Below are 15,240 nucleotides of genomic sequence, written 5' to 3' on the forward strand. Positions count from 1 at the left end.
ACGAAGATCTACGGCCCCTTGAATATAAAAAAAAATCATATATTAAAATGTGCACCATATGTTCAGTTTATCCTTCGGAGGAATAGTGCCCATTATCATCATAATACATATATACGGACCATGAGTAGAGAATTTGTGCCCAATCCATGTGGCTTGTATAGACAGTTCAAAACTTATGATCAAGGTGAACTTACGTAATAAATTTGAGAATCACTCATCTAGTACTTCAAAAGACAGATACAACATGAACAAACTATAAAAGTCAAATCCAAGATGGCCACATAGTGTCATTTTTTTTTCAAACAGGCAAAGGGTACAATATTCAAATAGGAACCAAGAGGAACTTAAATATCATGTTATTCCTCAACTAGGGATTAACCCTGGGTCTTCTGGAACACAAGAATACAATACTGACTAAGCGTAACAAAAATCTTCCCTCAGAAGTTGGTAGGAAGCCACTTATTCACCAGGACTGCATGTGTCAGTCTAAATTACTGCACAACTACTTAAGGTGTCAGAAATGAGGTTGGTAGTCATTGCCAAAATTGTTGTCATGGGATTGTGTTTGAAATTAACTAGACTGCATGTTTCCATTTACCAGCTCTACAAGTCTGATAGCAAGTGCAGTGCGTGCTTTATGGTATTGTGTATGTGGAAATTCACAGTATTTTAAAACAGAATCCACGATCAACTTTAACTGTCATCCTTATGATAATTAATACCTTCTGTAGATGCAAAGACTTCTATGTAACAAATATGTAAAAATTCAATGAAAAATCAAAAACAATGGAAACTATTTTTCGGCTATAATACCTCTATATACAAAACTGTATATAAAAATCAGACAATATCTAGAAAAATTGCCATGGCAATGAATCATATACAGTGATATATGGTGCATCCAATTATACCAAATTTGGTCAAAATCAGATAATATCTAAATTTTGACGAATCAATGGCCAGAATTATGTTACTATAGTTACTGTTTCTGGAACGCCTAATGTATCCTACTATAGACATTTATTGAATTGAATGACCAAGGAGTAATGGCTATTTACATTACAATATGTTTATAGCAACCAGGTATCATTGCGACTACAATTTCAAAAAAGTGAAAAAAACTGTTTAACATGGAAAAATTGTATTGTTTAATGACAATCATGCCAAGTTTCAAGTCAGGTGCTGGAAAAACAGCTTCTTGTTAAAATGCAAAGCTGGACAAAATTTTGTTAATTCTTTATATAAAGGGGGATAACTCTCTGAAAAGGAGGAGAAATTCAAAGTTACTTCAGTGGGCACAACTCCATATTATACTGACAATTCCCACAAAGTTTTAAAATGATCCATTGTAAACTGAGTAGTTACATAGGAGACCAGACTTGTGTTCATTTTTTTTTTATGTTGAAGGGAGATAACTTTCTGAAAATATGGAGAAATTCAAAATGACTTCAGAAAGCAAGTCTCCTAGTCTCCATATTGTACTGGTCATTCCAACAAAATCTTAAAAAGATCCATGTTAACTAAGCAAACACATAGACAGGTTTGTATTTTTTCCTCATATATCCACATATCAAAATCTATTTTTGACCTATTTCAATAGTTAAGAACAGGTGACTTCTTCATATTTCATTAGAACATGCGTCACTAATGTCTGATCATTGCAGTAAAGTACAGATCCAACCACACACAGGCCAAGGTATATGACCAGACTGAAGCATGCTTCAATATATTGCATCATGCCCAATAAATGAAAAGAAATATATAAATATATTTCACATCACTGGCATTCAAAGTCATTACAAAGTTTCAGTTAATTTGACACCTAGCTTTGGCATTGATTATTGATCAAAGTATTCATTTTTCATTAACTTTTATGGGCTTTTTCTCAGAAACCTATTAACCAAATATCATTATTGTAGTTATTTTGGTTCATTGCATTGGAAGAACTTTTGTTTTAAACAATCATTGGATATTGACCTCTTTGTTGACCTTAATCCATTGATGTATCAGTCAAATATGATTCTAGGTCTATTGCTTCACTATATAAAGTTGTGTGAAGGTTTCAAGAAAAAGTTACCCTTGTCAGAATTAATATAGGTCCCAAATGGTCTTTTTTTCACAAATTTTGACAAGGCTTCAGCCCAGAAGCCAACATATGTCAAATATCATCGTTCTAGGCTTTTTGGTTCATTAGAATCCATTTGAAATTATTTTTTCTTCTGTGATCTTGAATATTGATCAAGGAAAAATTTTTCTGCCAACTTTGTCAGCCTCTAAATCCAAGAAAATGTATTGTTAAAATACTACATTATTTGAAGGTTCTAAGAAATTTGATCCCTGTAACCTTGAATATGGGCCAATCTACTTTTTTTCTGTAAACTCAGCATGTTGATTATTGTGAAGAAGTCATTTATTTTTTTTAATTGAACTCTATGACCTTGAATGTGGAGTATAGCCATGTCCTTTTGCAAATTTCCAGGCTTTTTGGTTATCAATCAGTGGTTATTTGAAGGGCTTATCTTTGACTCATTTGACCTTTAATATGGGTCAAGATTATTTCTTTTTGCAAATTGCAAACTTTGTCAGATTTCATCTCAGGAACTTTCCCAATTAATATCTTAATTCTAGACCTTTTGATTGTTGTGTAAAAGTCACCTGAAGGGAAATGTTGATAGATTGTTAGGTGGCAGTTGGTGGGTAACAGATTGGTGATGAACACTGCAACACAGCAATAAGTTAACTTGGCCCTTCAAGGCCTAACAAACAAAGTGAATACAGAATGTGATTTTGTGATGATGTCATTTTCAATAATTTCTCACAAAGAGGGTTTTTATGTTAAAAAAGATATCAGAGAAATATTCATGATTTGTTGTATGGAAAAAAATAAACATATGAAAATGGTAATAATAAGTCAAAATATCAAGTGGGAAAGCAGTGCTGTTTATTTTAATGATAAATTAAAACATATCAAGTTTCAAAGAAATTGTTTGAAAACTGAGGGAGGAAATATATCTGGAAAAGATAATAATGCTGTAAAAAAGGCAATAATTCTTGCCAAAATTGTACAACAGGCCAAATGGGCCTGCATCGCTCATCTGGTATTCAATGTTCACCAAAGCTAGAATCAGTGTTAATATGACAAATATATTGACAAAGTGGGCACATACAATAAACTTCAACCAGGTTCCATAAAAAGAGCTTCTGACACTCAACTCTAAACAATGACTTATGACCTGGATTAAAGGTAAATGCCATTTCTTTTTTTCTCTATATTTGTTTGGCCTTGACCTACATTCCTCTTCACCTAAGATTGTGTCAGACCAAAATACAAACATTCCTACAGGAAGAAGTTGATGGACGACGGACATTACAGAATGCTTTTAACTCACTTGGTCCTTCAGGCCAGGAGAGCTAACAAAAGAGTCATCTTTCAAAATTTTTTTAATCAAACTGCTGTGTAGAAAAACACCACTTCATGTTATGCAGGTTCAAGTCTATCCATTGTAAGTTTAATATATTCGACAAATATCAGTTGAAAACTGAGACAGACAATCTAGATCTCCAGACAAGATTAACATTTTGAAAACAACAAAGGGTAGTTACCCTTCCAAATACAGTCAAACCAATTCTAACAGTTGTTCTGGAAAACACAACTTTATGTAATGTAGCTCGACATATCAGTTATACCTAGATGGTGTTGCATGAGATATTAATAAATCTTATGTAACAGAGGTCACTATTTATTTCAATACTTCTGCTAGGAATCCAACCTGGGACCCCTAGCTTACCAGTCGGACGCTCAACCATTCCAGCTAAAGAGAAGCTGTCTCTAGCTAAGTAGTATATTGCGGCTAGTATTTTACCAGGGTTGCAAACCATCCCCTCCCCCTCCTCCAGGAAATAACTTGTTTTCAAGGTCCTAGGGGTTACAGCGATGCTGGCTGGGCATGGCTAAATACTATTCCCGGATCCCTACATGGGCACCAATGTTACAGAGGTCACTATTTATTTCGATGCTTCCACTAGAAATCAAACCCATGACCCCTGGCTTACTAGTCTGACGCTCAACCATTCGAGCTAAAGAGAAGTTCTCTCTAGCCCTGTAGTATATTGTAGTTAGTTACAGCCAGGGTTACACTTACACGTTGAATTTGGCCAGGACACACATCATGGATGGTGGATAATTGATATTCATGGTTGACCAGAAAATAATATTCAACTTTTATTGTTTGAATATCATCATATTCCAAAAGACCTTTATCATATATTAAGGTTTTAAGCTTAACGTTTAGGTAAAGTGTACTGTGTATCGGCAATTTATTTGTTAACTTAAAGCAATTTGATCTGAAACTTAACTCATAAATGTTTGCATACCAAGGAAGTTTGTTGCTCATTTACAGAAACATTTCCCCAACCTCTATTAATTGAAATGTCTAGTTGAACAAAGTCTATTATGGAAAATGAACTCTATAGTATGTTTAAATATCCTGGAAATTTTCAAATGGAGAAATTAATGTTCCCTAACATATTCGTTTCGATGTAAATGTGCTTACAAACACTATCAACGTATTTTGGAAAACTCTATAATTAATATAATTAATAGGTAGTTAGTACAGCAAAATAAAGCTATGACAGCAATAAATCAACATGTGCACGACCAAATATCAAAATTGGACAAAGAAAACTGCTCACGTACATCTATCAAATGTGACATTTCCACAAATCAAAACAAAATAATGGCGTGCAGCGCTAGCTGACACCGTCTGCTCCCGCCGTTTTCATCTCCGACAATCATGAACATCTTGGATCTATGTAGTAGGTACTTGGTTTCAATAACACAAGTGCTTTCAATAAATAAAGTACCTTCACATTAACTTACCACTCAAAAGGTAGTGAAATTTGAAGGCTATGTTCATTAAAACACATTTTTTTATCGAAGTCAAGAATGGTCCTTGTGTATGAAGTTACTGAGATATTTTGCGATCTAATACACAGAACAGCGCATGGTATTCGAGATTACTATTTAAGCACTGAGCAAATAGTATTGAAGAAAACTACAACACAACAAACCTCGTTCCTCAACACCATGTGATAATGAAGTCTTGATTCACAAATTTTCTCACAAATGATTTTCAAACCGGAAGAAGACTCGGATTTTCTAATATATAAAACAGGAAGCAAATCCGGAGAAACTGACCTTTAAACGTTCAAATTAGTGAAAATTGTAGACAAATTTGCATCTAATTCTCGGTAGATAGCCTCAATATATTATCTGTTGATATATGCACTAATCCTTATTACTTTATATATACTACTTTGGGTGACACCTATTTTAAAAATTAAAATTAGCTCTTAATATATTCCCAAGCCACACTTCTTTGTTTAGCACTACGAGTAGTCTCCCTTTGTCCGTTTGCACATGTATAAATTATATCTTTTAACTGGTTATAACCTAAACACACTAGCTATATCGATCCGTGGCAGTTCCTGAAACACTATATACCATAACCCAACGGATTTATTTTCATCGATAAATGAATTAGTTAAAAATAAATAAATAACAAAATATAAACATTCAAATTCACGTCAACTATCGGCCATCAAGCTCATCTATAAATTATACAGATACTGCTAATAGAGAGAAACGAAGGAAAATAACTCTGGGAGATCGGATTGGTCGGTGCGTTTGATCCCGCAATAATTGGTCTGAGTGTTAGGTCTTCCGGGATTGGCGTATTCTGAACTTCGCGACATCGCAAATTAATTTTATTATTTCGTAGTAGTCGAAATTGGTTCAGTGTTGTTTCTATTTCAGTAATGTGACAAATAATCGTAGACAAGTTTATCATTTGCTTTGATCATTTATGTAAATTTTGATTTTCGTTTACTTTTGTGTTCTCCATTTTTAAGTGTTCCATCGTGTCCGTTTTAGAATTACGACAACTGACTCCACATTGTACAATATGTCCATGGTACCGGATATAAATACCGAAGCTGTCTGAGATTGAGACCGTGTGAACAAGTGACCTTATGGTTATTGTCAACATCAATTCAATTAACTGTTAATCTGATAACGCTTCGTCTCCCTCCTCTTCGGATATGGCTAATCAGTTATCAGCAGTGATTTAATGTCCTCGGTGTGTTGGGAGGATTTTACAAATGAGAAATTCCGACCACTGGGTTACAAAGTTCAGAATTCAAAGTTTACGGTTCAGCATCATAACTACTGAATGAAATTCCTTTGGTCTGGCACACTAGCTGTATACTATAGAATAATGTGTATGAAATATTCTTGTACAGAATCAGAGTTTAACCAGAGCGTACACTATCCCTTAACTTATTCACATAATGAATAATGGATCTGTACAAAGAGTAGTTGCATTAATTAGCAGTGAACCAAGAGCTGAGTAAGCCTTTTACACGACTTACTGAGATTTGTATCCATAGTGGATTTCTATGTAGTCTCCATCATTTTGGTCTTCCCTGGCTGATCATGACTGATGGTCTGCCATCACGTGTAGTGCAAGGTAATATCTGTGCATCACTTGGCATTAACACCTTCTCGGATAATGACGTGTTTCTGCTTTTTTCTGTGATTTTTTGTCTCCGCGCAGTAATCATGCTTATTTCATTACTATGATCGTGTACGTGTTTGGGTTGAAAGAAGATGTACTTTTGTCACGATTTTTCCTGATTGACGATATCACCGATCTGTAGATTTGATTCTCTCGCATGTAATCTCGTTTCTGTAAACCGTTTCATTTTTGCTTTTTGAGTTTGATTACGGCCTCTGATGTCTTTGTCATTTGTGTTTGTCTCATACGATAAGGTAGCAAAAAGAAAACAGCTCGTTGCATAGGGTGTAGTACGGTAGTTTCTGAGAAAATTTGATAATTCCTGTTTCCATGGTTTGTTTTCTGCAGAAGCCGCTCTGATATATTTGCCTACTGTTTTTATGAATCGCTCGACTTTGTCGTTTGCTTGCGGCCATAATGGTGTAATTTTTCTGCAGGGAAAACAAGCATATTCAGCGAAAGTCCTTTATTCATCACTATTAAAAGGAGGTCAACTATCCGTCGGATGATTTCTGGTACTCCAAAAACAGCGAATATTTTGTCCAGTAAGGGTACATCAGCACGGACAGTGGTGGTAGTTACTGTTTCAACAACAGGATATCTTCTGTAGTCATCAATGAGAACCATTCGATAACATCCTGATGGAAACGGCCCATAAAAATCCATGCTTAATTGCGTCGATGATGGCTTTGGGAATTCAGCATACATAATGATTCCGATGTTTGGTTTTTTAACGACGCTAGAAAGGGTTTACATTTTCTCCACTTCTTATTGATACCGGAAAACCTTATTTTATCTGTTGTTTGTTTTAGCTATTCCTTGGTGTGCCTCGTATGCTAAATTTATTGCTTTTTGTTGTAATGGATGAGGTATTGCGATCCTTCTGTCACGAAGTAAGATTTCACCTTCATTCAATGATGCTATCCTTAACTCATGTTTTATTCTTGAGAATGTTTCTATTGCCTTGCTTGTTAATATTGTTCTACTTTTCATCTTTGACACATTTCATGACTTTCTGCAGGATCTTGTCATCTTTCGCTGCGGCACATAGCTCTATAAGTGCCAAGACTTTTTGGACAGAGTTCACAGCAATATAGTTGACATATTTTTCTGCTTGTTTTGAAAGTTGGTCATTTGGACTTTCAACAGAATGCCTTGATCAATAATCAACATCGCTGTTCTTTTCTGGCTTGTCCAGGGCCCGTATTCATGAAACCGTTCTAGTGCTCAAGCATGAATTTTTTGCTCAAGCCTTATGTCTTGTTAAAGTTAAAAATTAATAAATAAGACTGATTTTGCCAAAGATTAAAAAAAATTTTGAAAGGACTTAAAATCAAAGTTATATTCAATGTTTATATTTGACATTTGTATTATTTTATATGATTTAGGCGAATTAAGAAAAAAATTCTGCTTGAGCACAAAATCTATGCTTGAGCATGAGAATGGTTTCATGGATTTAGGCCCTGGACTTTGAAATTGTAAGCAAGCGTAATCACGAACGTCCAATTCTTGCTGGAGGTTTGGATTTCGGATTGTTGAATATACATTCAAGCGGTTGTTGGTCACTTTCTAGGGTGAATGAGTATCCGAACAAATACAAAAGGAAATGATCACAACTCCACACTACTGCTAGCGTTTCCTTTCAATTAATGAGTATCTTTGTTCGACCTCTATCAATGCTTTACTGATATACGCGATGATCTTGCCATCCTGTGACAGTATTGTATCTAATTCAACCGGGCTGGCATCCTCGAAAAGTCTCCTGTGTTTAGATGGACCAAAGTACGACATTACTTTGTCACCTGTTCAATTGTGCTTTAGTTTGTCAAAGGTTTTTGTTGAACTGGCGCCAAGTCCTACTGCTTCTTACATTTAAGTGTCTCAGCGGTTCAGTGATGGTTGAATAGTTTGATAAAAATCTACCTACATAATTTGTCATACCAAGAACGCTACGTACCTCTACTGCTTTAGTTTACAGGATATTTCCTTATGGGCTCGACGTTTTTGGGATGAGCTGATATTTCGTCAGCACAGGATGTATATCCATAGAATTCCAGCTTTTGCTTGTTGAACTCGCATTTACTTTTATTAAGTGTCAGATTATTTTCTGTGAGTCGATCGAACACGGCACTTAAGTTTTCATCATGCTCCTGCTATGATTTTTCATTATACTATGACGTCATCACTAACATTTCCTACACCTGTCAGTCTTTCGAGGACAGTCCTAATCGTGTTTTGAAAAATCTCCGTTGCGGACGATATTCCAAATCAATGACATTTCTAAAAGTTGTGATGTTTCTGTAATCCAGTAGGTGATAACCGGAGTTGAGATTTAATTTGCTAAAAACTTTATATCCATTCCGGTCAACGACGATGTCGTCTATAGTTTGTGTTAAGTATCGTTCCATTCGCATAACCTTGTTAGCTTTACGCATATCCACACAAGGTCGTATTTCTCCAGGATTTTTCGACTTGGGTGCCACTACTACTTTAGTATTTGAAAAACCATGGTGTAAGACCAAACACTCATTCAATGATATCCAAGTCTTCCAGCCGTTCGATCTCCGTTTCTACTTATTTTTAACATGAAATGGAATTCTGCGCTGAGGTTGACTGTTTGGTTGAATATCTGTGTTGAGGTGTAACTTTATTTTGATATCCTTACACTTTCTGATTCCGGACGAAATGAACGGTACTGATAACTTATTTTTTTCAGATTCGATTTTGTTGAAACATTCGCGATTACAGAAATGATTTGTAGCTTAACTGCAGCTTCATAACTGCACAAATTACCATGTTTCCCTTTTACAACATAGAATAACACAGTTGTAATTTTGTTTGAAGATCCATAAGCGGTTATTTTTGTTTTTGGTTTCTTTAGAGTTGACTTGCCTTTATTCATTGTGTAGGTAACATTTCCAAATATATTTACGCTTGCTACAGTGTCTTCAAGGAGTTTAGTCTTGAAACCATTAACTGTTAATGTGACGTCGGGTTTTTCTGGTTTCTTGTTAATCACAACTTTTTGTATGTCATAGAGATGTTCATCAATGACGGACTGTCTCTGTGCTGTGTAGAGTTGGTTTACTTTCTATCTTTTTACCAGCTTCTTTGATTTAAATACTTTTAAGAACTGAATGCTTATTTTACGAAAGTAACATACCTTTGCTTTCGCAGGACGGGGCTTGTCCTTTTGAGGGAACGTTTCTCCGCAGTTCCGGCATATTTCTGATGATATGTTCTTGGATAGTGGTTGCTAAAATTTATATGACTTTGAGTTACTTAATTTTGATGTCTTTGCTTAAACAGCGTTGGTTTCTTCTCTCTTAACTATGTCATGTTCAATCTCCTTGGCTTCGTTCTCAGCTATTTTTAAGCTGCAGGTCATAGTTATCAACCTATGGAGATTCGTGTCATCTTGAAGAGCGTTTCGTCTTAACTTTGGAGATACACAGCATTGAATAATCTGTGATTTGATTTTTCTCTCTCGGTACCTGGAAACTCAGCTTTGTCCAAGTTATCTGGGTCTCGTATGGAAGCTGTCAATAGATTCTTTCGATATCTACTTTGCTTGATGGAACTTGTATATTTCGAATTCCACATTTTTTATTTGGCGCGAAATATTCAGTTAGCTTTTCAACTGCTGTTTCATAATCATTTTCTATGTGAGTTAGTGTATCGAAAATGGCATTTACTTCATCCTCTCCAGCAAAGTGCAAAAACAAAGCACGTTTTCGACCTTAGTCTATAATGTTCATGCCCACTTACAAATTTTCTGGTTTTGTTATCTATTTCTTCCATCGTATGTCAGCCGCATTTTTATGTACTGAGGAATCAGCTAGAGGAATTATTTCATCTCTCTGAACATTTATAGATTGCTATGACGAGAAATATATTCATACTTAAGCTTCATTAAAATATTCAAGGGATTCTTCCATTGCAGGAGATGGTTGTGTTGAGTTCGTTATGAGAGGAATGATATGAATAACGACAGGTGGAGCAAACGAAGTCAGTATAATCGGGTATGTTTGAGTGGTAAATAAATGTGACAACATATTTGGCGACATTACTCACTTAAGCAAAAGTTTCAGGAACTCTTTCTTTATCAAATAATCCATTCCTTCGGACAACCTGAACACTAGCAACTGCCTTATATAATGAGTAAAACTAATGTAATCTAATTAACGGGGTTTACATCCACTATTACAGTCTATCGGAATTTCAGCGTACGAATATCAATACAACACTAGCACCTACCTTATAGACACATACAACACTGGCACCTACCCTATAGACACATACAACACTGGCACCTACCCTATAGACACATACAACACTGGCACCTACCTTATAGACACATACAACACTGGCACCTACCCTATAGACACATACAACACTGGCACCTACCTTATAGACACATACAACACTGGCACCTACCTTATAGACACATACAACACTCGCACCTACCTTATAGACACACGACACTGGCACCTACCTTATAGACACATACAACACTGACACCTACTTTATAGACACATACAACACTGGCACCTACCTTATAGACACATACAACACTGGCACCTACCTTATAGACACATACAACACTGACACCTACCTTATAGACACATACAACACTGGCACCTACCTTATAGACACATACAACACTGGCACCTACCTTATAGACACATACAACACTGACACCCGTGAGGTTTATGTAAGCAATACAACACTACACTAGTATCAGGTTTAAATAGACAGATCAAAACTAGCAATCGACTCATATAGACAATACAACACTAGCACTGGGCTTATATAGACAGTACAACATTAGCCCCAAGCTTATATTCAGACAGTTCAACATAAGCACTGCAATATAACCACGTTTGAACGACAACATGTCGGCAGGAGAAAACCACTTTATTACCTCAAAATGGAGAGTTACATTTAAGGCTGCACAATAGTAAATGTTCTATGTAATGGTATACATACATTGTAATTACCAGCACCAGGTTTTAATAGACGGTACAACACTAATGCCGGATTTATATAGACGGCACATCAACACCAGCACAGGGCTTATATATACAATACCACACTAGCACAGGGCTTATAAAGACAGTTCTACACAAGCAACAGGTTTATAAAGACAGCAAAACAAGCAACGAGCTTAAAACAAAATAATAAAATAATTACTATGCTTTCACTGTCCGATATAAATGTCCATGGTATCTAATGAATTGTCAATTTAGAAGATTTTACTGGAGTTACTCAGTATCTCCCTGCATATTCATATGTATAGATATATGTGCAAATGTTTGTACACTTTTTTTTTTTAATTAAAGTGAGGTATGGAATAAATTTCAAATGAGAGGATGTTCTGTATAATCTTGCAATGTACAACAATTGTCGTTACGGCCATTACCTAATGATCACTTCGTCCGATAGTTATTGACACGGAACTGGTTATACAAATTAGTTATAGAAACATGGATATTGACTGAGAAACAATTGAAAAATAAACAAAGCAAACAAACCACAATGCATTAGCCATGACGTCATCACGTCCGTACACTAATCTAATCGAATAGCTCTTACATCTATTATTGTATGATATGGACGTCTTGCCTATCTCTTTAAAATTCCTGAAAGTATATGAAAATATTCTGAACCGAGATAAAACGAAATCAAGAATGAATGTCTGTTATGATCATTTCTGCATCGTACACTCCTCGTTAAAAATAATTGTACATGTTAGTACCAACAACGTATATACAGTGTACATTTCTTCCACAATGTTCACATGATTCGTCATTATTGTTTTATTTACTGTAAGTGAATCAGTCAGTTTAATGGTTACAAATGTCAGTCGTAGACTGTACATTCCATTTGATATTGCATTATCTATATATATGTATAGAGTGATAAAATTACAGATAAATAAATGAAGAAAAAGATAATAACCGAGACATCAAAATAAGCTAAAAGTGAACTATGTTTTGGTTATAGATTTGACGCTATATGGAAAGATCGTTGATATCTTATCATGCATTTCCTTAAACACATATGGAATCCTTTATTTTTAAGATATCAATTGTACTTTGATCATAGAACAATATTACTTTTAGTATATATAAACAGCAGTCCGTCTTAATTACTTCTCGATACACGTACATTGACGGGAGTTTGAAACTTTCCGTAAACTGAAATTGTGTGCCTTTTTCACTTAAAAAATGACACAACTAGCTTTCTTTTTTATTAAAGTTTATCAAAATTATATCAATGTGTTGGAAGCTTACTATACTGGAAAGCCGTAGTCATACATTTGGAGATTTTTCGTAATATTGAATATTGCTTTTATTTCACACTGAAGTAGCCAAAATAACCGTTTTGTTAAGAAATTCGTAAGACTATGGGAGATTCATATGTAAGTTTCAACTAAAAAATGACACAATTAATTTCTATCTAAAATTATAAAGGATATGTATATTTATAACAAAGAAATGTTAAATTTACTGATCAGAGACATACCTTTGGGATATTTTTAGCTACAAAACGTTACATTAATATTTTTTCTGAAATGCCGCTATGTAATCTATAGTAAAATAATCGTTCACCTGGAACGTGAAAACCGCGCATGCTCATAGTGTGCTCAGTATGTCCTCAATAGCTGCATACGGGTTATGTCCCTTGTATTGTATTTGTATTTGAACGTATAGATTATTTACATGTATATCGTATAAATTTTGAAACTTCATATCTTTAAGCTGCACGCGAGATCGTGTATTTCGATAAAGATATACACCAATTAAATGGTGTACATATGTACAAAGTGTATGATGTCTATTGTATATATATACAGTAAGGCGTCCAATTTTTTCTTGCAACAGTAATACCGGTGTAGTAGGATAAAGTGAAGCCACGTTATATTTTGTTTTCAATTGCTGTTTCTTCACTTTTATTTTTTAAGTGAAGTTTCAATTCTATTTGTTATCCCCAATTGGTCTTGCTCTAGGTGAGAGGATCCTGTCCCATCCTTGCCACTTTGGTCCTTTGTTCTCACTTGCATTTCTTGCTCTAGCTGTAAAGATTCTGAATAACCCTTGTGCTTTTAGTAAACTGTCTTCTCTCCCTCTTGCCAGTTCTCTTCCCTAATCTGATAATTTGTAACCTTTAATCCTTGATCCAGCTTTGAAGACCTTGTTTCAGCCTCTGTCACATCTTGTCCATCTGACCTGAAATAGCAATAAAGAATAAGTTTCCGTGGAAGCTTTCTTTTCAGCTGCTTTGTTTTAAGTTTACATCAAGATGTATGCACATTAATGATATAGTGTTATTCCCCACTTCAGACTGATATTGTATTACCTCACTTAATTTTGAAAGGTTTACATAAAAAAATCATCAATAAAACAGAAATTCAACAGTTCCTATGATTCAACGTTCCTTTTTCTTTTCACTTTTCATATCAATGTAACATGAGAAGCAAGTCTTTGGTATCATAAAATATTTGATACGTCCCGCACAATCATTTTTTAAAATTTACAACAGAGTGAAACACTACGATATGATATATTTCACATTACAAAATGATGTTGCATCCTGAACAATAAAGAAGAAAATAGTTTTGCTTTGAATGATGGAGAAAACACAAAGAGAATACATGGTCAGTGTCTTAAAATTTAAGCTGCAGTTTGGCTCAGGACAGAAAGACAAAAATACAGCCTATATTCTAAGACACTGACCATGTATTCTATTCATCCTGCAACATTGATTGAAAATCTGACAATGAAAACTATTTTGTTGTCAAATTTTGTTTACCTTACATTGACGTTACGTTGAATTTTGCCTCATAACCTGTACTTTACAACATAGAAAATCGCATATTTCAACAATTATTTTTTGTAGAAAAATATTATTTTAAAGCAATTTCAGAATTAACGCACTTGCTTAAATACTGTTTTCTGTCACTGCCCACACCAGTTACAGGATAAATCTGTTTATGTAGAGTTCCTTGATGTAACAGGACACCAAAAACTGTACATTTGTAGATTTCCTTCCCATGTACATCTTTCTGTCAAATTCATGACAAAATAAGGTATTGCCATGAAAATTTGTTATTTCAGTTTTAAGCTATCAAATATGTTTTATTCAGAAAAATTAATTAAAGCGCGTAACAGGACATAATGTTTTGCAATCAGTAAGTATGTTTTGGTACTAATATACGAAAATGCCTTTTCTTCTAAAGTGCAACAGAATAACTGATACCTTTAAAGATTTTCAAAATAGAGGTGTTTCAAGATTTCTTCATGGTTTTTTGACCATGATTTCATTCACCAGTTGCAATTATGGTGTCCTGTGTTACATCATTTAGTTTAGAATCCCAGTCCATGTTATGTCCTAGACATACATTTTAAAAATATAAATACACCTGTCATACAACAGAAAATTCTAATGTTAAAAGTTATGTCATGTAAAGTTGTTTTACGTAGATTAATGTCTCTGCACATTCAATCATCAAAATATTAAACCTATTGCAGAATGGAAAGGCGTAATAAAGACATTAAATTGTGTTGTGTCCCTGTGCGTCCAAGGAACAACTAGCGATATGATATGCCACATGCTTTATCCAACATTTGTTAAATGTAAAAACGGCTTTCTTGTATATTTT

General features: G+C 34.7%; 1 protein-coding gene across 5 annotated transcripts in view; it reads right to left on the reverse strand.

The window, feature by feature from the left end:
* The window catches only part of LOC132547545 (uncharacterized), a 35,531-nt gene extending 30,412 nt beyond the window's left edge, over positions 1-5,119 (reverse strand). For all 5 annotated transcript variants that reach the window (XM_060211334.1, XM_060211341.1, XM_060211349.1 and 2 more), the window contains exon 1: positions 5,071-5,119. The gene's annotated coding sequence lies outside the window, so the exon portion shown is untranslated. The remainder of the gene's footprint in view (positions 1-5,070) is intronic.
* Between the last annotated feature and the right edge of the window lie 10,121 nt (positions 5,120-15,240).

Source organism: Ylistrum balloti, unplaced genomic scaffold (genome assembly GCF_031769215.1).
Source record: "Ylistrum balloti isolate Yb309-2 unplaced genomic scaffold, AGI_CSIRO_Ybal_v1 Utg369614, whole genome shotgun sequence".
Classification (NCBI taxonomy): Eukaryota; Metazoa; Mollusca; class Bivalvia; order Pectinida; family Pectinidae; genus Ylistrum; species Ylistrum balloti.